We start from the raw sequence: 22030 nt of genomic DNA on the forward strand, positions 1-22030 counted from the left end.
TGCCATTGGGCTCTACCTCAGGCCCATCTCCATCAGCATTTTTCATCAGTAACTGAGAAGAAGACACTGACTATCTGTTAATCAAATTGATGGGCTGTTCAGACCCTGATGGGACGGAGAATGCCTTGGGTGACAGTGTTGGGATCCAAGATGTCTTAACAGGGTAAAGAAATGGTTCAGGAGGAGGAACCAAGATGGCGGAGGAGTAGGACGGGGAGACCACTTTCTCCCCTACAAATTCATCGAAAGAACAATTGAACACAGAGCAAACTTCACAAAACAACTTCTGATAGCTAGCTGAGGTCATCAGGCGCCCAGAAAAGCAACTCATTATCTTCGAAAGGAGGTAGGACAAAATATAAAAGATAAAAAGAGAGACAAAATATATTATCCATGGTGAAACAGGTCACCAGCCCAGGTGGGATGCATGAGACAAGTGCTCGAGCCTGGTGCACTGGGAAGACCCAGAGGATGGTGAGAGAGGGAGGTGGGAGGGGGACATCGGGAATGGGAATACGTGTTAAATTCTATTGCTGATTCATGTCAATGATGACCAAAACCACGGAAAAAAAAATACAAATAAATAAAAAAAAAAAAAAAAAGAGAGACAAAAGAGCTAAGGACGGAGATCCGTCCTGGGAAGGGAGTCTTAATAGAGGAAGTTTCCAAACACCAGGAAACCCTTGCACTGGTGGGTCTGGGGGAAGTTTTTGAATCTGGGAGGGCAACCTAACTGGGAGGGGAAGAATAAATAAAACCCACAGATTACTGCCTAAAAGCAACTCCCAGCAGAAAAGTACCCCAGACGCCCGCATCCGCCACCAGCAAGAGGGGGCGGAACAGAGAGGAGCGGGCGGTATTGCTTAGGGTAAGGACCGGGCCTGAGTGCCCTGAGGACAGTCGGAGGGAGCCTTTGTGAGTTACCAACTTAAACTGTGGAATAGCAAGAGAGAGAAAATTAACCGGCCCGAACACACTGTTGGCCGTTCGCAGAACAAAGGCTCTGAGCAAGTCCAGAGAAGAGCTCGCAGGCTGCGGACCGGCCCAGCCCCACTGGAGGCAGGAGGAGGGGAAAGGGGCAGGCTTGGCCCCAAGGACCGCATCCCCTACTGCACTGCAAGCAGGCCTCCAGTTTCTAACCAAAGATTTCCTGAGATTCTGGATGGTCGACATCCGCCGGGAGGGTCGCGGCGAGACACAGGGCGCACGCACCTGACCGGCGCAGGCGGGGACTGGGGCTGGAGACGCGGAGGGGAGAAAGCGCACGCACCTGACTGGCGCGGGCGGAAGCTGAGGCTGGGACCGCGGAGGGGAGAAGGCGCGCCGCACCCGGGGAGAGTGCGCCCATCAAGCTCCTGGCTGCCTGAGTCCGCGCTTTTGTGGAACACCCGAGGGCTGGAACCGCGCGCATCGCAGGGCACGCTCAATATAGAACAGCCGGGAGCCTGAGCAGCGTAGACGGGGAAAGCAGCGCCAGTCCCTCTCCGCAGCGCTACGGAACTAGCAACCTGAATAAGAGTCCACCTCCGCCCGCCTGTGTCAGGGCGGAAATTAGGCACTGAAGAGACCAGCAAACAGAAGCCAAATAAACAAAGGGAACTGCTTCAGAAGGGACCGGCGCAACAGATTAAAATCCCTGTAGAGAACACCGACTACACTGGAAGGGGCCTGTAGATATTGAGAAGTGTAAGCGGGAACGAGGAGCTATCTGAAACTGAACCGAACCCACACTGACCGCAGCAGCTCCAGAGAAATTCCTAGATATATTTTTACTTTTTTTTTTTAAATTAAAAACATTTTTTTTCTTTTTTCTCTTTTATTTTCTTTTAAAATTCCCTATTACTCCCCCATTACTCCTTAACTTTCATTTTCATAGATTGTTACGATTTTTTTAATTAGGAAAAAAAGATTTTTTTTCTTGTTTTTTTTTCCTTTTTCTCTTCTTTTCTCTATTTTTCTTTTTCTCTTATTTCCTTTTAAAGTCCTGTATTACTCCTCTACTACTCCTTAATTTTCATTTTCATTACACTATAACCTTGCAAAAAAAAAAAAAAAGAGAGAAGCCCTATTTTTAAACTGAACTTCATATGTATTTCTAAAATTTTCTGTGTTTTGGTTTTTGTTTTTAATATTGTATTTTTTTAAGAGTCTAACCTCTACTCTAGATTTTTAATCTTTGTTTTTCAGTATATGATATAAATTGTGGACATTTAAGAATCCAATATTCAGTTCCCATTTTTATTCAGGAGTGTGTTGATTACTCTCTCCCAGTCTTGACTCTCGGTTTTCTACCTCAGAACACCTCTATTTCCTCCTTTCCCCTTCTCTTCCCAATCCAATTCTGTGAATCTTTGTGGGTGTCTGGGCTACAGAGAACACTCTGGGAACAGACAACTGCATAGATCTGTCTCTCTCCTCTTGAGTCCCCCTTTTTCTCCTCCTGCTCATCTCTATCTCCCTCCTCCCTCTCCTCTTCTTCATGTAACTCTGTGAACCTCTCTGGGTGTCCCTCATGGTGGAGAATCTTTTCACCATTAACCTAGAAGTTTTATTATCAGTGCTGTATAGTTGGAGAAGTCTTGAGACTACTGGAAGAATAAAACTGAAATCCAGAGGCAGGAGACTTAAGCCCCAAACCTGAGAACACCAGAAAACTCCTGACTACATGGAACATTAAGGAACAAGAGACCGTCCAAAAGCCTCCATACCTACACTGAAACCAACCACCACCCAAGAGCCAGTAAGTTTCAGAGCAAGACATACCACGCAAATTCTCCAGCAACGCAGGAACATAGCCCTGAACGTCAACATACAGGCTGCCCAAAGTCACACCTAACACATAGACCCGTCTCAAAACTCATTACTGGGCACTCCATTGCACTCCAGAGAGAAGAAATCTAGTTCCATGCACCAGAACACCAACGCAAGCTTCCCTAACCAGGAAACCTTGACAAGCCAATCATCCAACCCCACCCACTGGGTGAAACCTCCACAATAAAAAGGAACCACAGACCACCAGAATACAGAAAGCCCACTCCAGACACAGCAATCTAAACAAGATGAAAAGGCAGAGAAATACCCAACAGGTAAAGGAACATGAAAAATGCCCACCACGTCAAACAAAAGAGGAGGAGATAAGGAATCTACCTGAAAAAGAATTTAGAATAATGATAATAAAAATGATCCAAAATCTTGAAAACAAAATGGAGTTACAGATAAATAGCCTAGAGACAAAGATTGAGAAGATGCAAGAAATGTTTAATAAAGACCTAGAAGAAATAAAAAAGTCAATTAAAAATGAATAATGCAATAACTGAGATCAGAAACACTCTGGAGGGAACCAAGAGTAGAATAACGGAGACAGAAGATAGGATAAGTGAGGTAGAAGATAAAATGGTGGAAATAAATGAAGCAGAGAGGAAAAAAGAAAAAAGAATCAAAAGAAATGAGGCCAACCTCAGGGACCTCTGGGACATTGTGAAACGCCCCAACATTCGAATCATAGGAGTCCCAGAAGAAAGAAGACAAAAAGAAAGGCCTAGAGAATACTTCGAGGAGATAATAGCTGAAAACTTCCCTAAAATGGGAAGGAAATAGCCACCCAAGTCCAAGAAACCCAGAGAGTCCCAAACAGGATAAACCCAAGGCGAAACACCCCAAGACACATATTAATCAAATTAACAAAGATCAAACACAAAGAACAAATATTAAAAGCAGCAAGGGAGAAACAAAAAATAACACACAAAGGGATTCCCATAAGGGAACAGGCTGATCTATCATAGAAACCTCCAGGCCAGACAGGGGAATGGCAGGACATTTACTTAAAGTAATGAAAGAGATAACCTACAACCTAGATTACTGTACCAGCAAGATCTCATTCAAATATGGAGAATTCAACAAAAGCTTTACAGACAAAGAGCCAAAGCTGAGAGAATTCAGCACCACCAAACCAGCTCTTCAACAAATGCTAAAGGATCTTCTCTAGACAGGAAATGCAGAAAGGTTGTATAAACGTGAACCCAAAACAACAAAGTAAATGGCATCGGGACCACACCTATCAATAATGACCTTAAATGTAAATGGGTTGAATGCCCCAACCAAAAGACAAAGACTGGCTGAATGGATACAAAAACAAGACCCCTATATATGCTGTCGACAAGAGACCCACCTCAAAACAAGGGACACATACAGACTAAAAGTGAAGGGCTGGAAAAAAAATATTTCACACAAACGGAGACCAAAAGAAAGCAGGAGTCGCAATACTCATATCAGATAAAATAGACTTTCAAATAAAAGCTGTGAAAAGAGACAAAGAAGGACACTACATAATGATCAAAGGATCAATCCAAGAAGAAGATATAACAATTTTAAATATATATGCACCCAACATAGGAGCACCGCAATATGTACGGCAAACGCTAACAAGTATGAAAGAGGAAATTAATAGTAACACAATAATAGTGGGAGACTTTAATACCCCACTCACAACTATGGATAGATCAACTAAACAGAAAATTAACAAGGAACACAAACCTTAAATGACACAATGGACCAGCTAGACCTAATTGATATCTATAGGACATTTCACCACAAAACAATCAACTTCACCTTTTTCTCAAGTGCACACGGAACCTTCTCCAGAATAGATCACATCCTGGGCCATAAATCTGGTCTTGAAAATTCAAAAAAGTTGAAATCATTCCAGTCATCTTTTCTGACCACAGTGCAGTAAGATTAGATCTCAATTACAGGAAAAAAATGGTTAAAAATTCAAACATATGGAGGCTAAATAACACGCTTCTGAATAACCAACAAATCATAGAAGAAATAAAAAAAGAAATCAAAATATGCATAGAAATGAGTGAAAATGAAAACACAACAACCCAAAACCTATGGGACACTGTAAAAGCAGTGATAAGGGGAAGGTTCATGGCATTACAGGCTTACATCAAGAAACAAGAAAAAAGCCAAATAAATAACCTAACTTTACACCTAAAGCAACTAGAGAAGGAAGAAATGAAGAACCCCAGGGTTAGTAGAGGGAAAGAAATCTTAAAAATTAGGGCAGAAATAAATGCAAAAGAAACTAAAGAGACCATAGCAAAAATCAAGAAAGCTAAAAGCTGGTTTTTTGAAAAAATAAACAAAATTGACAAACCATTAGCAAGACTCGTTAAGAAACAGAGAGAGAATAGCCAAATTAACAAAATTAGAAATGAAAATGGAGAGATCACAACAGACAGCACTGAAATACAAAGGATCATAAGAGACTACTACCAGCAGCTCTATGCCAATAAAATGGACAACTTGGATGAAATGGACAAATTCTTAGAAAAGTATAACTTTCCAAAACTGAACCAGGAAGAAATAGAAGATCTTAACAGAGCCATCACAAGCAAGGAAATTGAAACTGTAATCAGAAATCTTCCAGCAAACAAAAGCCCAGGACCAGATGGCTTCACAGCTGAATTCTACCAAAAATTTAGAGAAGTGCTAACACCTATCTTACTCAAACTCTTCCAGAAAATTGCAGAAGAAGGTAAGCTTCCAAACTCATTCTATGAGGCCACCATCACCCTAATTCCAAAACCAGACAAAGATGCCACAAAAAAAGAGAACTACAGGCCAATATCACTGATGAACATAGATGCAAAAATCCTTAACAAAATTCTAGCAAACAGAATCCAACAACATATTAAAAAAATCATACACCATGACCAAGTGGGCTTTATCCCAGGAATGCAAGGATTCTTTAATATCCGCAAATCAATCAATGTAATACACCACATTAACAAATTGAAAGATAAAAACCACATGATTATCTCAATAGATGCAGAGAAAGCCTTTGACAAAATTCAACACCCATTTATGATTAAAACTCTGCAGAAAGCAGGAATAGAAGGAACATACCTCAACATAATAAAAGCTATATATGACAAACCCACAGCAAGCATTACCCTCAATGGTGAAAAATTGAAAGCATTTCCCCTGAAATCAGGAACAAGACAAGGGTGCCCACTCTAACCACTACTATTCAACATAGTTTTGGAAGTTTTGGCCACAGCAATCAGAGCAGAAAAAGAAGTAAAAGGAACCCAGATAGGAAAAGAAGAAGTGAAACTCTCGCTGTTTGCAGATGACATGATCCTCTACATAGAAAACCGTAAAGACTCTACCAGAAAATTATTAGAGCTAATCAACGAATATAGTGAAGTTGCAGGATATAAAATTAACACACAGAAATCCCTTGCATTCCTATACACTAACAATGAGAAAACAGAAAGTGAAATTAAGGAAACAATACCATTCACCATTGCAACAAAAAGAATAAAATACTTAGAAGTTTATCTACCTAAAGAAACAAAAGACCTATACATAGAAAACTATAAAACACTGATGAAAGAAATCAAAAAGGACACAAACAGATGGAGAAACATACCGTGTTCATGGATTGGAAGAATCAATATTGTCAAAATGGCTGTACTACCCAAAGCAATCTATAGATTCAATGCAATCCCTATCAAGCTACCAACAGTATTTTTCACAGAACTAGAACAAATAATTTCACAATTTGTATGGAAATACAAAAAAGCTCGAATAGCCAAAGTAATCTTGAGAAAGAAGAATGGAACTGGAGGAATCAACCTGCCTGACTTCAGACTCTACTACAAAGCCACAGTCATCAAGACAGTATGGTACTGGCACAAAGACAGAAATATAGATCAATGGAACAGAATAGAAAGCCCAGAGGTAAATCCACGAACCTATGGACACCTTATCTTCAACAAAGGAGGCAAGGATATACAATGGAAAAAAGACAACCTCTTTAACAAGTGGTGCTTGGAAAACTGGTCAACCACTTGTAAAAGAATGAAACTAGAACACTTTCTAATACCATACACAAAAATAAACTCAAAATGGATTAAAGATCTAAATGTAAGACCAGAAACTATAAAACTCCTAGAGGAGAACATAGGCAAAACACTCTCTGACATGAATCACAGCAGGATCCTCTATGACCCACCACCCAGAATATTGGAAATAAAAGCAAAAATAAACAAATGGGACCTAATGAAACTTAAAGCTTTTGCACAACAAAGGAAACTATAAGCAAGGTGAAAAGACAGCCCTCAGATTGGGAGAAAATAATAGCAAATGAAGCAACAGACAAAGGATTAATCTCAAAAATATACAAGCAACTCCTGAAGCTTAATTCCAGAAAAATAAAATGACCCAATCAAAAAATGGGCCAAAGAACTAAACAGACATTTCTCCAAAGAAGACATACAGATGGCTAACAAACACATGAAAAGATGCTCAACATCACTCATTATCAGAGAAATGCAAATCAAAACCACAATGAGGTACCATTACACGCCAGTCAGGATGGCTGCTACCCAAAAGTCTACAAGCAATCAATGCTGGAGAGGGTGTGGAGAAAAGGGAACCCTCTTACACTGTTGGTGGGAATGCAAACTAGTACAGCCACTATGGAGAAGAGTGTGGAGATTTCTTAAAAAACTGGAAATAGAACTGCCATATGACCCAGCAATCCCACTTCTGGGCATACACACTGAGGAAACCAGATCTGAAAGAGACACGTGCACCCCAATGTTCATCGCAGCACTGTTTATAATAGCCAGGACATGGAAGCAACCTAGATGCCCATCAGCAGACAAATGGATAAGGAAGCTGTGGTACATATACACCATGGAATATTACTCAGCCGTTAAAAAGAATTCATTTGAATCAGTTCTAATGAGATGGATGAAACTGGAGCCCATTATACAGAGTGAAGTAAGCCAGAAAGATAAAGAACATTGTAGCATACTAACACATATATATGGAATTTAGAAAGACGGTAATGATAACCCTATATGCAAAACAGAGAAAGAGACACAGATGTACAGAACAGACTTTTGGACTCTGTGAGAGAAGGCGAGGGTGGGATGTTTTGAGAGAACAGCATGTATATTATCTATAGTGCAACAGATCACCAGCCCAGGTCGGATGCATGAGACAAGTGCTCAGGCCTGGTGCACTGGGATGACCCAGAGGAATCGGGTGGAGAGGGAGGTGGGAGGGGGGATTGGGATGGGGAATACATGTAACTCCATGGCTGATTCATGTCAATGTATGACAAAACCCACTGCAATGTTGTGAAGTAATTAGCCTCCAACTAATAAAAATAAATGGAAAAAAAAAAAAAAAAAAAAAGATGTCCATGTCCCCCCACCCTAGTTGCCTTCCATGGCAGAGGACTTGTAGCAGATAGGGTCAAGTTAAGGACCCTGAGGTAGGGAAGTTTTCCTGGATAGACCCAGTACAATCACAGCATCCTTAAAAAGATGAAGGGAGGAAGATCAGAACAAGAAAAAAGGAGATGTGATGAGGAAAACAGAGCTTGAAGAGATATGGGCCCCAGACCAAGGAGTGCAGAATCGAGGCCGCCTCCCCAGTCTTTGGCCTGAGCAGTTGCGGGGCAGGGCTTTTGCTGAGATTTGGAAGATGGGTGGGTGGTCGTGCCACAAGGTCTGTGTGGGCTGTATCAGGTTGGAGTTGCTATGAGACGTCTCTGTGCCCATGGCCGGGACCTGGCAGAGACCCCATCTGCAGTGGGAGAGAAATCGTGGCTGGAGCAGCTACAGATAGTCATGTCGTGTGGCTGGTGCTCAGGCTGGGAGGCTGGAATGTGGAGGAGACCAGGGAGGAGAAGTGACCCAGGATAGCCCCACAGGTCTTCCCTCTTTTCTCTGTCTGGTGAGTTTGTCATCCGGGATTGAGCCCAAACAGACTCCTCTGGGGAGCCATCTCTGGTCTCCACCCTGCACCTCCTGCATCCATGGGCATCTTCCACTACATCATCGCCTGGGGTTGGTCCCAGGGCTGGGGACCAGTTCCCACAGTGGGGCTCAAATCACAGTTTCCTTCCCTTCCTGGAGAAGAGCTTTCCACCTGCCCTGTCTCCATCCTCCCTGCTCCCCAGGGCCCAGTCACGCATGGCACATGGCTCTCTCCTCTGTGGGCTGACGTGGAGCAGGGTGATGGTTGTGACTGCAGGCAGGCTCTATGGTTTAGAGAATGTCAGTCGCGTCGCATTGTCATTGTGTGACTGTACACGTGACACTTCACCTCTCTGAGCCTCAGTCTCCTTATCTGTACAATGGGAACGCTAGTGTCTGCCTCTCAGGGTTGTTTTCAGGCCTGAATTAAAAGAAAAAAAATCATAACATGGCCAAAACAGTAGGTAAGAATGAAACTAAGCATATATGAATCCTTGCTGACGCTCTGTTCTGCTCCACTGAGTAGTCAGCTTGCCACTTTCATTCCTTATTAGTCACTTGGCTAGGGGCTTTGCAGGTTCCCACCCTGCTGGATCCACTCCCCCTGCCCCTCCCCTGACCTCTGCCCTGTGTCAAGGGGACTGACCCTGAGCTTTCTGGCTTGAGCTTCAGATATTTGGCCGGTAGGGTCTGCGGCAGGTGTCTTGAGGATAGGAGGAAAGTCAGGAACCTCTTCCCCACTGCTCTCTGCTCTGGCTCCTGTTTCCTCCTGTGGCTGCATCTCTCCATCCTGCTGGCCTCTGTTACTCCCATCAGTCCCTCACTGGGTTCTGGAAACACCCTCCTCTCTTGGGGGGTCCTGGGGTGGCCTGCTTCCTGTCTCTGCAGGCTTCAACATCCCATTTGTTCCCATGATTAAGCTCACAGCTCTATGTTTCCTTCATAAAATCTCTTCTTTGGAATGCCAGGGGTAACTGATGTTTCCAGCTGGGACTCCATCTGATACAGTGAAGAGGACGCAGTTTTCTCTTTGTTGCAGCCTCTTGAATAGGGTAGTTGTCCTGGGGCTGACAGCAGGCAGCAGCCAAACAGACAAACCACACTGGCCTTCAGTACAGCAGAGGCTGCTAGTCATAGGCTAGTCACGTGGCTCACGGGAGACATCATCCTCTCAGTGGCTTTGGCTGACCCCCAACCCTGGAATGTTCTCTGAATGTGCAGAAAAGCTGCTTGGATCCTATTGTGTGTCTAGAAGAGGAATCTCTGCTGTGAGCCCTGGAGAGAAATCCCTTGGCACCCAGGACTGGTGCTTGCTCCTGTAGCGTCACCTCATGTCACTGGGGTGTCCCTTGCTGGGCTCTGCATGCTCAGCTCTCTGAGCAGTGAGTGAGGGGCCAGGACCCTGGAGGTGGGGCCCTTGGGAGAGGAGGACTGTGTGCTCCATCTCACTCCCCTGCTGGACCCTGGTGTGCTTGCCCAGGTCTGCCCTTTTTGCCAGGGGCATCATTCCTGAAAGCCTCCTCAGTGGCATACTGAAACTTCGTCTCACTTAAACCTTGCAAATTGTGAGAGAGTTGTCAGTAATCCTGTTTTGCAGATGAAGCTCAGAGAGGTAGAGGGAGTCCTCCTGGGTCACACAGCAGCAAGTGTTAGAGCCAAGATTCGAACTTAGGTTACCTTTCACCTCAAGTAGTGTTTTCCCCTCATGGCACTCTGTCTCTATCATGTAATAATAATCATCATCATAATAGTGGTAATAATAATAGTAATAATAAGAAGCTGTTCTCCATGCCAGCTTTCATAGATTCTATCTCATGTAGTCATTACATTATCCCCAGCATGTAGGAATTATCATCCCCACTTCACAGAGGAAGAAAGTGAGGCTCAGATAACAACTTGTAAGTCGTACATCTGGAACCCTCATGCAGATGTGTCTTTTTTCCTAAATCCTGAGCTTCTCTTACACCCAATCTCAGAGGGACCTGTGGGACTTTTCCTTCTGAAAAGCCCCATCTATTTCTGTCTTTTGCCTTTTCGGTTAGAAATTTACCTAAATGGGTGCCGAGGGGAAGAGTTGGTCATGAAATTGTTCCTGTTCATCCTACAGTTGGAGAGGAAGTCAGCCGGCAGGATTTGTTGGACCCACAGCTGGAAACAGAATTGCCCTTGGCTGTACCTCTGGAGGTGCGGTTAGCGCACAGCTGGGGTCAGGCTTATTTTAGCCCTTTCCTCTCCTGTAAGCAGAAGTCATGTCTCTTGGTGTTTCTCACAAGTTTTCGGAGAGATTAGGCTGTTGATAGTTGGGTTTGGGTTCCACAGATATGCAGAGGGACTGAGGAGTTTGGAAGTGATGTCTGTGCTGAGAAATGCCCACCAAGCAGCCCGGGAACTTGCCTGACAACAGCCTTGGGGATGGGGGATTTGCTCAGCTACTCAGAGGTGCCTGCTGGGCACCCAGAGGCCAGATTCCAGCCTCTGTCCCTGTTATCTAGGATCTGTGACGATGCTCCCTCCCTGGAGCTGTGACAGAGGCTTTAGGGGCAGCTTCTAGTGGACTGATGGGCGAAGGCAGGTCCTCTTGCCCTTGGTCAGTCTGGGAAGGCCCAGGGGGCCCCCTGGTAGTGGGTATGTGGAGCCCAGGAGAAGGGGTAGGGGAACCCTGGAGCATGTGGGGGCCAGCTGGGCTCAGGCATGCTTGGATGGGAGGTCACGGCCTTGGAGAATTCCCGGGTCTGGGTCTGTGTCCACAGTTTGTGAGACCACTGAGCTTAGAACCTGGATGCCTAGGCCTGAGGACAGCAGTGTGGCTCTGAAGGCTGAGCTAAGTTGGTGGAGGTTGGGCTCAGGGGGGTGGCTGTGTGCCTCTGCTCCTCTCCAATTCCCTATCTGGGCCTGGAGGGTGCTTGGTGAGCCTCCAAGAGTAGCCCCAGCCTGGAGGACAGTGACGCCCATCAGGCTTAGTCACAGTCTCCCGCCTTTGCCCTTGATGTTCTCTCACCTCTGCCTGGATTTGGGTCACATGTCACCACCTCTCTGAAGCCCTCTGTAGAGCCCAGGGGTAATATAGTCATTCAGCAAACGTTTATCAAGCATCTACAACATGCTAGGCACTGACCTACCCGTGGACAGCAAACACAGGCTGCACCCTCGTGTAGAGACACTGACCATTTGATAAGAAACAGTTTCAGGTTGTGTTGTGTGGTGTGATGGAGGAGAGGAAGCTGTGAGAAGGTGGGGGTGGGGGCCCCTGATTCCTCGGAGGGTCTCAGTCCAGGAGTGACCCCGCCTCTCTCTGACCCGCTGTGGGACAGCAGGCAGAACTCCTTTTGGTCCCTTTCTCTTCATGGCCTCCATCTGTCACTAGGATTTGGCCTTGAAGGGGCTGTGAAGTCGCTCAACTCTGCGCTCTTTATAAGGGGGGATATAGGAGGAGATGGGGCAGGTAGAGGCTGTGCTTTTTGTAGCTGAATGGACCCTAGGCAGCCTGGACCAGCTGGGAACTGCTCGGCAGACAGCCTGGCAAAGGCCTGGGCTAGTTCTGCCCTGACCTGTTCAAGCCTTAGGTTTCAGGGGTTGACTCTGGGTTTGGGGGGTTAATGAGCAGACCGCAGGGCCCTTGGGTATGGGCTAGAGGAAGACTCCACCTCAGCCCAGCCTCCTGCAGGCTCTGGGCTCTGGCCCAGGGACCCTGGGTCAAGAGTGAGGGGCTGGGAGGAGGGAGGAGAGGCCCAGAGCCTGCAGGAGGTGTGCCTGCAGGTGGGGGGTGGGCACTGGAGCCCCTGTCCCTGTGTGGCCCTGGACCACCCTCCCCAGCGCCCTCTCACCACCTCAAGCCTCAGTCTAGGGCAGAATTTGGAGCCAGTGATCCCCAAACTCATTCAGGGATTCCCAAATTGTCTCTTTGAGCCCCAGCATTTATGGCTGGGCCTTGGCACTCACCCACACTGGGAGGATGAAGGGTGAGGCCCTGAGAGCCACAGGGATGGGAGGTATTGGGGGTGGGGCTGGGCAGCTGTGAGCTGGCTGCTTGGGGCTTTATCCTGAACTGGGGCTCTGTTCGGCCCCATGACCTGCTCCTGAGGGTCCCAGATGATCCCCTCTCCTCGGGATTCTGCCAACAGCCCGCCTGTCTCGGCTCCCCTCAGAGCTGCCCACGCCGCTCCCCTGTTGACTGCTCCTCCCTGGCTCCCCGCTCCCTGCAGGACGAGGCCCCATTCCTGAACATCCCTGCCCACCCTCTGGCTCTCCTCTCCTTCACCTCCCTGCCCCTCCCGGCCAAGAGGAGAACGGATGTTTCTGGAGTACACAGTGCTCTTCCTCTCTTTAACAGGCTTTTTGCTCAGGCTGTTCCCTCTGCCTGGAATGCCTTTCCTTGCTGTGGCCCCAGGGCGAACGCTCTGCTTCTTTTCAAGCCCCAGTTCGTATCCTCCACGTCTTCTGACAGACTCCCAAGTGTCTCTGACCAGGCAGGTCCTGAGCCAGTGTCCCCTTTATCCCAGCATCCAGATGTGTGAACTCAAGGCCCAGAGGACCTTGAGGAGCCAGTGTCCCCACCACTGACTGTCAGCCCGCCTTGGTCTCCTGCTCTGATCTTTCACTCCTTCCCTCCTCACTCACAGAGTTTCAAACAAATCTGCACATCTGCAGACAACACCTTGGGTGCTCAGAGCAGGTACAAATAGTTGAAACAACTCAGAGAAACTCCTCCCTGTCCCCAAATAGCATCTCTGATAGCCCATTGCTTTGTCAGACACACAACCCTTTGAGGACAATCAGATTATCTTTCTTATGGGTCCCTGATGAACATACACCCGTGTGCAGGGCACCTCTGAAAGCAGGACTGACAAAACAGAAGTCCTGGGTTGCCACTCAGCCTTTTTCATACTCATGGCAGACATCACTGATAAATCACAGTGTTCATTCCTACTGAACTCAAACTCAGCTCCTGAATCCTCAGTACAATCTTTGAGCTGCTGCTGCTGCTAAGTCGCTTCATTCGTGTCTGACTCTGTGCGACCCCATAGACGGCAGCCCAACCAGGCTCCACCGTCCCTGGGATTGTCCAGGCAAGAATGCTGGAGTGGGTTGCCATTTCCTTCTCCAATGCATGAAAGTGAAAAGTGAAAGTGAAGTCACTCAGTCGTGTCAGGCTCCTAGCGACCCCCATGGACTGCAGTGTACAAGGCTCCTCCATCCATGGGATTTTCCAGGCAGGAGTACTGGAGTGGGGTGCCATTGCCTTCTCCGACAATATTTGAGCTAGAGACTACCAATTCACCAGAACTAGTTTGTGATTTGAAACAAATATATGCTACGGTCTCTGGGTCACCCTGATATATCCTAAAGGGGCAGCTCCAAGCTTCAAGGAGAGAAAACCCACCCTTGGGAGAGCCTTTCCCAGCCTCCTCTGGGATTTCTGACTTTGCCTGGGACTCTGAGGCAGTCAGTGGGGGCAACAAGTGTTGCACACATACCTCTTTGCTCATGGGCTGTGTAGCCTTAGGCCCGTTCCTTGCCTTCTCTGAACTCTAGCTTCCTCGTCTCTAATGGAGAGTTGATGAGATCATGGGTGCCGAGCTCAGCACACAGTAGGTGCTTAGTAAGAGTGTGGGTGTCTCAACTCTCACCTTACCCACTCAGCCTGGCCTGGCAGCTCTGGGTGTGACCTCATTTCCTGGTTCTGCCATGGGCACTCACGCCTGACCTCATTTCCTGGTTCTGCCCTGGGCTCATCTCCTGCTCCTTTCTGTTTGCCTGTGCAAGGAAATCTCATTCACGGCCTTCCTGGCCCAGCTCCATGGGCCCTACTGTCCCCTCCTCCCAGTGTCTGCACCTGCCAGAATTTGACCTTTATGCTGTGGCGCACGGTCTAGTGGTCCTCATGTGAGTTTAGGGACCATGCAGTCCATTCCCTGCCCTAGAGAAATGAGAAGACTGAAGCTCAGAGAGCACACCCAAGACCTTCCAGCACCTCCTGGGGCTCCTGCTCTTCCTCCAGGAACCCTTCTGTGATTTCTTCACACAACATCGTCTGGGAGCTGGATTAGGATGGGCTTGCCAGTATCTCTCCAGCAAGAAGCCAGTTACTCAGGGCTGCAGTTGTCTCCTAGAACATTCCTTTCCAGGATTGCTGGGCTCCTGGCTCAGTCTGGTGCCTGATTCTGTGGGTTTGAACTGTCCAGTTCAAACCCCAGCCCGGCCTCTCCCCCTCCAGGCTTCCCTATGGAGTGTGGCAGGGCAGTGGGGTCAGAAGGGGCTGGCCTCATTCATATCCTGCTTTCACTTCATAGTAACTGTGTGACCTTGGACTGGCTGCTCAGTTTCTCTCGGCCTCTGTGGTTCTGTCTCTCAACTGGGAATTCTTTTAGTAGCTTCACAGATGCCACGGAGGTGCAGAGAGGTGATGGAGGTAGCAGGGATGGAGTCCATGGGCAAGGGGGCTCAAAAGATTTTTCCCCTGAGCTAGTGGCCATTGTGTCCATTGTGTATCCTCAGGGTAGCGGCAGGGCTGTGAGTCATCCAGCTTCGGGAGAAGAAAAGCATTGGCCCCTCCGGCTTCCTGCCCCCATGTCCGGCCCTTGTTCAGCAGCACAATCGCTCAGGTCCAGGCTGTGGGGCGGGCGACTTAACCCCTGCCAGGCTGGTGGGCGCCTCGCCTACCCCCTCACCATGGTAAGCCAGAATTAGCGGGGCTGCCTGGGGGCACAGCAGCTCCTGGTCCCCTTGATCTCCTGCTGCCCTCCAGGCTGGGACCCACACGCGGCTGGACTCAGGTCAGTCGGGAGGGTCCCACTGCTCCCCACTGCCTGAAGATGGACCAGAGCTCTCCGTCCTGGCACTTACCCCTGGTCTTCAGTGTCATTTGCCCTCCCGCCACTCCCTGCTCTTAAAACCTTCTGGCCACATTGGCTTCTCCAGGTCCGTCAAGCTGCCCAGGCTCCCTGCCTCCCCTGGAATGCCCTTCATCTCCTGTCAGGATCCTGTCTGCCCCCCACCCACGGCAGAAATGTCCACGGGGTGGGGGGTGGGGAACAGACACTGTGCTTGGCACGGAGTCGCTGCCCAGAGTGCCCACTGGAGGACGGGCTGACGCATCCCTCACCTGCTGGGGACTGACCAACCCCAGGGCTCATAACCTTAATGACATTCCAGCCCTGGTTAGTTCCCGGTGGGAGGTAAATTCCGCTGTGATTTCTTAAAGCTCCTCTCCCACGATCCATTCGCAGTGCCAGTGTATACATCACCTCCCTTGACTCAAGAAAAGACCCTTTCTTCCGGTTTACAGATGAGGAGGCTGGCATGTGAGAAGCTGTGTGGTTCTGGGAAGAACCTGGGCTTTGGGGAATGGGATCTTGCTTCACATCTCAGTTGCCTTGACTGAGAAATGGAGAAGGGCTGTGTCTAACTCATCAGCTTGCAGGTGTGATATACAGTAATGGGCCCCAGTGCCTCAGGGCCTTCTGTGGCCCTCATCTCCAGCCCTCCCAATAAATTCTCACAAAAGAACCACCACCTCCACTGTTCCAACACGCAAACTGAGTTTGGGAGATGCTGAGTAACTTAACGAAAATCACAGAAGTGGGTGGTCGAGCTGGGACTTGTGCCCAGGAAGATGGTCTCCAAGCCAGGCTCTCACCCTAGATTGCCTGCCTTCAAGTCTTTTGGGAGAACGTCTCTAAAATATGAGGGCTTCCAGGTCTCTTGGCAACCGATCTACGGGTATCAGGGTGTTGGGGGGAGAATCCACAGCCCCCATGGTCTGGGGAGGGAGAAGAGAGGTTTCCACAGTCAGGGCCTCGAGTACCCAGAGCCAAGCCTTCCCCTTTCAGGGCTCCTCACCCACTCCCAGCACAGAGCCTTCGGGAGAGGGGATGATGTCAGCCTGGACAAGTCCTCTCTCATGGGAGTAGGGGCACTGCCCGGGTGCCAGTCTGCCGCCCCTGGTGTGCTGGGAGACTCAGGTGGAATCCTGTCCTCTTCGCATCTGAGCTCGGCACCCACGGATGCCTGTGGGCCCTCGAGTCTGGGAGTCTACCCGTGGGAGAGCCGAGCTTCCCCCTGCCCGAGGACATCCGCCTGTACCCACCGCGCCACCACCAGGCACCCCTTCCCCGCCCCGCTCCGACTAGGAGACGCAGGCCACCTCAGTCACGGCTCTTCCTGGGGGAGTCGATGATGACCATTCTACAGAGGGGGAGGCCGAGGCCCCTCACTCACCGTGTCCGTGGGCTCAGAGTGTGTCTGTTCCGTCTGGCTGGCTGGCTGGCGCTGAGCGTGCCGTGGAGTGGCGCGGAGCTCGGCCGACAGCCTCTGGAGGGGAGCCCCACCCAGCGGCGAGGGAGGCCTGGCCGCCGCCCCTGCAGGTTTTCCAACTGGCCCCAGCCCATGGCCCCCCCGCCACCCCCCTCAGGAGGGTTTCCTGTTATTGTTCGTTTGTGAGGGCCGAGCTGGCTGCAGGGAGCGGGCTGCCCCCATGGAAGCCTAGTCTCAGATTTGGCCTCGGATATGTAACTCGGACCCCAACCCTAGGCCTCAGCTCTGGGGCTTTGAGCCCAGCACCCGCCAAGGGCCTTCGTTCATGCTCCTTGTAACCCCGAGGGCAGGTGCCATCACCCACCTTTTATAGCTCAGGACACAGACTCAGCAAGTTTAAGGTGCTTGTCTACTAAGCTGGGGCATAAGCAGAGCCAGAACTCCAGCCTGGGTCACCCCAAGCCCAGAGCCAGATTTTCCCAGGTGACCCCATGACATGCTGGGGGAGGACCGACTGCAGAGGTGCTGGGGAGGCCTGGGGGGAGCCTCAGAGGTGGGGGTGGGGGATAGCGGGAGAAAGGAAACAGACTGCAACCCTTGGCCGTGTGCAGTGGGTCGGCTTCTTCTGGTGAGGGTGGACCTGGGCTCCAGCTGGGAGGTGCCAGCCTGTTTGGGTTTAGGAATACCGAGTGGAGTCAAGTTCCTCGACTCTGCTTTTGAGCTGACCATGGGCCAGTCATGCACCTCCATCCCAGCCTCAGTTTTCTCTGCTGTAAAATGGGGATGGTCCGAAATTCAGCCTCACATGGCTGTTGAGATTAACAGGAGTCCAAGATAACGTGGAAGACAAGGGAAACTGAAGGCAGGACCAAGGACTATTAGAACCAGGAAGCCAGGGGCAGGAGGTGCTCAGATTCTGTCAGTCGTGAGAGTCACAGGAGGAGATTTTACCAACTGCAGAGACCAGGGCCCCAAGCCAGTGCAGCTGACTTTGGAATCTCCCAGGGAAGGTAGTGGGAATCTGTGAATAGTTGCCTCTGTTTTTCCATGGATGCATGAATGGCTGGGAAGTCCCGCACCAGATCCCTTATATAGCTGGACAAACATGAGACCTCAGAGGGAGAGAGCCTTGCCCAGGGGCACTAAGTCAGCGGCCACTGGTGTGGAGATAGGGGAGGGGGAGATAAAGATTTCTCTGTGCTAGGCCTGTTTGAGATGGCTTTTAGCCCGCAAGTGGCCAGGTCAGATTGGCATTTGGAGATAGGTGGGTAGTTGGATACAGGTGGATGCAGTTCGCCCTCAAGTGAGGTCTGGAAGCCCTGAGCTTCTTATGGCTGGCACCAGAGGCCGTGGTGGTGGATGAGCTTACAGGGAGGCAGGCCCTGGCCTCTGAGATCTGTAGGTTCATTAGGAGAGAGCCCAGGGAAGGAGGAGGGAAGCCAGGAGGTGTGTCCGAAGCCAGGAGGGAAGAAGGATGGTGTCGGCTGGGTCAGCCTGGGAAAGGGGAGGACTGAGACTTGACCACTGGACAATAGAGGTCATTGATGGCTGTGACCAGAGCAGGCCCAGGGAGGAGGAGTAGGCATGAGGGCCCGAGGGCGCTGGTGTGGGGGACCAGGAAGTGGGGATGTGCGGTCACCGCTCCTTCCCCCAGACTTGCAGCGAATGGCACAGAGAGATGGCAGGCTTTTAGGTTTGGTTTTAAAGCTCTGCTGGCATGTTTGTGCACTGAGGGGACTCCCGCAGCAGGGAAGGGAAGGCAGACGTTGCTGGAGAGAGGCCGGTCCGGAGGTGGGCCTCTGTGCAGGAGGGATGCAGCTTATTCTCTCCCTGTTTGTGGGATGCACAAACAAAGGCTCCGCACTTCCTGCCGGGGGTGGGGTGGCCCCAGAGGAGCCAGGGCTGGCCAGGGCTCCGCCCCTGGTGCCCCAGCCTGAGTGCTCCTCACCCCCGCCCGTGCCTGCTGCCTGCCCTCATGGTTGACGTGCCCATGAGGTCGGGCCAGGTCCTGGAGTCCACTTCCTGCTGGTTCTTCGACTCGACCCTGGGGGCAGACAGATGGTGTCTGTCCTGCCTCCACCCACCAGGACCCCTTGTGCTCTCAGTCCATGGGGATGCTGACTCTGCCCTGAAGCCCACGGTTCCTGCTGTCTGTGAACAAGGGAAGGGCTGACCGGGCATGTGCCCCTGCGGCGGGCATGGGGCCGCCACACAGAGGTGGTCCAGGCCACGCGAGGGAGGCTGGTGCCTCTGAGGATCTTCTGCCTGATTTCTGCCACTGCCCAACCCCGATTCCAATCCCCTCTGGAGGCAGAGGAGGTGACAGGAAGGTAAAGGCCAGGAAGGTACCATCTAGGAGCAAAGGAGGCAGCCAGTCGACCTGCAGAAAACAAGATGGTCTGCAAGGCCTGATTAGTAGCTGGAGAGGGAAGCAACAATGGAGGTGGCAGGGCTGGGCTGGGGAGTGTGACAGCCACAGACAAATGCTGACCAGGGAGGTGGCCCCGTGACATCCTGCTGTGAGAGGTTCAGGCTTGGGGGTGCGCAGACCCGGTTCAGATCATGAGCGGGCCCCTTGCTGACTGTGTGACCTGGGGCAGCAGACTTGCCTTTCTGAACCTCTTTCCTTACCTGTGATCTGAGTTATCAGTTCAGACTTTGCAGGGCTGTCTGAGCAGCAAATGAGACAATGAAAAACAAATGATGGTAATAGCACGCTTAGTTGAACAGGTATTTCTCCAAGTGTGGTCACCTGTCTCAGAATCACCAGAAAGGCATGTATTGAAATTGCAGGCTTCTGGGCCCCACCCCAGGGCAGTGGAGGCAGAATGGCTGCCAATGGAACCCCGAGACCTACGCGTTTGTGGCTCCCAGGCCCTGTGTGTGCACGCTCACACTGGAGGGCCGTGGCCTAGGAGCTCTCCCTCCACAGGGCTCCCTCTTCAGTCCTCAGGAAAACCACGAGGATTGCAGCGTTAGGGGGGTGGGGAGGGGGTGGGTAGGGGGCTTCTATTGTTACTACCACTACACAGATGGAGAACCAGAACCTGGGAACCGAGTGCTCCCAGAATCACAGAGCACGTTAGTGGCACATGGGAAATTCCCAGCCAAGCCTGTGTTTCCAGAGGCTGTCTCCTCGCCCACCACGCTTTCCTGCCCGTCTGGATCTGGTGCACAAAAGGGGCTTATCAAGAGGTGATCCTGTTCGTTCTTCCCCACAGTGTGGGAGGCCCAAGGAAGGCACACGGAAGCCAGGCCACTGGGCCTTTGCCCATGCTCAGATCTGCTCACTGGACTGCCTCCTCGCCTGCCTGCCTACAGACCTCGCCGCACCCCCCCCAGCCCCCAACCCCCTGCTCCGTCTGGAGCTGTCTCCTCTGCCCTCTCCTCTCTCCCCTGCCTCCTCTGGGCTCCAGGGACCTTTTACAGGGACCCCCTTCACCACGCACCGCCCTGCCCATCGGCCCCTCTCCCCTCCCTGCACTGTGATGGTGTCTCCTGTGCCTGTCAGTTCCCAGCGGGCACCCAGCACAGCGTGAGCACTCTGCTCACAAGGAGTTGAAACCATGGACTCGTGGAAGGGTAGTCAGCCCGCTGCGGATCAGACCTGCGACGTCTGCAGGGCCTTTGGGAGTGCGTGGTGGCCCCGGACCAGGAGGCAAAGCCCTGAGTGAGCGTGTGAGCACAGTGCACGTTATCACAGAGCACAAGGGAGGGGTGAAGTTTGCATGCTCTGGGGAGAAAGTTCCTGGGATGTATGCCGAGATTCTGTCTGTAGCTTGATTTGTCTGCTGAGATATTTTTCCATCCCTTCCTTTTTTCTCCAGATAATTGCTTGAAATCTGTGGCTGATGAAGAGTGTGGGGACCCGAGGCTCAGACTTTCTCCGGGCTGAGTGGGGGTGTCAGAGGGGACAGTTGAGTTCATTGGGCTCCCAGGCCGCCCGATGGGGTGGGGTGGAGTGGGCGGGAGAAGGCTGTGTTAACCGGAATGGAGCGCAGGGTGCAGTGTGAGCCGCCTGCTGAGAGGTTTGGATGAAAGGAAAACATTATGACCTTTGGCGCCCTGGCTGTGGAAAGGGGAGTGAACACAACCTTCACAGAAACAGATGAAGGGTCAGCGTAGGGTAGGCTGCAGGGGCTCAGGAGCAGGGGAGGGGTCTCACTCTCAGCTGTGGCTCCACAAGGACCAGGGAGAACACTTCCAGCAGGGCCTGGGCTAGGCTCACCTCTGGGTGCTCAGAGCAGAGTTCAGGGTGGGCACAGAGCTGGGTCGCTGAACAAAAGAATGCATGGACGAGTGTGTGCATGAGTCCCTGGCGCGTGGAGGCAGACACGGGCATGGGGCCCATGTACCTGGGGTCCGTGGTACCTTCCAGCACATAGGGCACAGAGTCAGCCAGGCGGCCGCTCAGCCTGCTGGGTGCCCAGCTCTGTGCCAGCTGCAGGTGAGGACCCTGGGAAGTGGGAGAGACGGTCCCTGGATAGACGCTGAGATTGGGGTGGCCTGGGTTACAGCCAGCAACCCATTATGTGTCTTCCCCGTCCCAGGCTCTGTGCCTTATTTTTAATACTCAGAGTGACTTTGAAAGGTCGTATGACCCTGTCCCTCTGACAGCACTGAGTACTGACCCAGTGCACTGCCCACCTCAAGCCAGGGCTCCCATGAGTGTGCTGAGCCCCACTGGACACCCCAGGGCCGCTCAGGCTGAGCTGCTGCAGCCACCTGCCTCCAGGCCTTTCCCTGTGCTGTCCTTGCACCCAGGATGCCCTTCCTTCCTACCTCCGCCAGCCCAATCCTCCTGCACTCCCAGCTCCAGCGCACCGCCCCTCCACCCAGCCCTTCCAGATTCCCATTCTTGGAAAGCATCTTTCCATGTGGAAGCTCCCACCCTGCCTGCGCCCCATTCATTCAGTTCCAAAGCCTGCTAGGCTCCTCCCCTCTTATATAATGATTCCTCACTACAACCCTGAGAAGTGTAGGCACTGTTCATA

At 50.8% G+C, this 22030-nt stretch overlaps 1 protein-coding gene across 2 annotated transcripts in view; it reads right to left on the reverse strand.

Annotated features, from left to right (window-relative positions):
- The window catches only part of CDH5 (cadherin 5), a 54290-nt gene extending 37143 nt beyond the window's left edge, over positions 1-17147 (reverse strand). For both annotated transcript variants that reach the window (XM_043435722.1, XM_043435721.1), the window contains exon 1: positions 17001-17147. The gene's annotated coding sequence lies outside the window, so the exon portion shown is untranslated. The remainder of the gene's footprint in view (positions 1-17000) is intronic.
- Between the last annotated feature and the right edge of the window lie 4883 nt (positions 17148-22030).

Source organism: Cervus canadensis, chromosome 18 (assembly GCF_019320065.1).
Source record: "Cervus canadensis isolate Bull #8, Minnesota chromosome 18, ASM1932006v1, whole genome shotgun sequence".
NCBI lineage: Eukaryota > Metazoa > Chordata > Mammalia > Artiodactyla > Cervidae > Cervus > Cervus canadensis.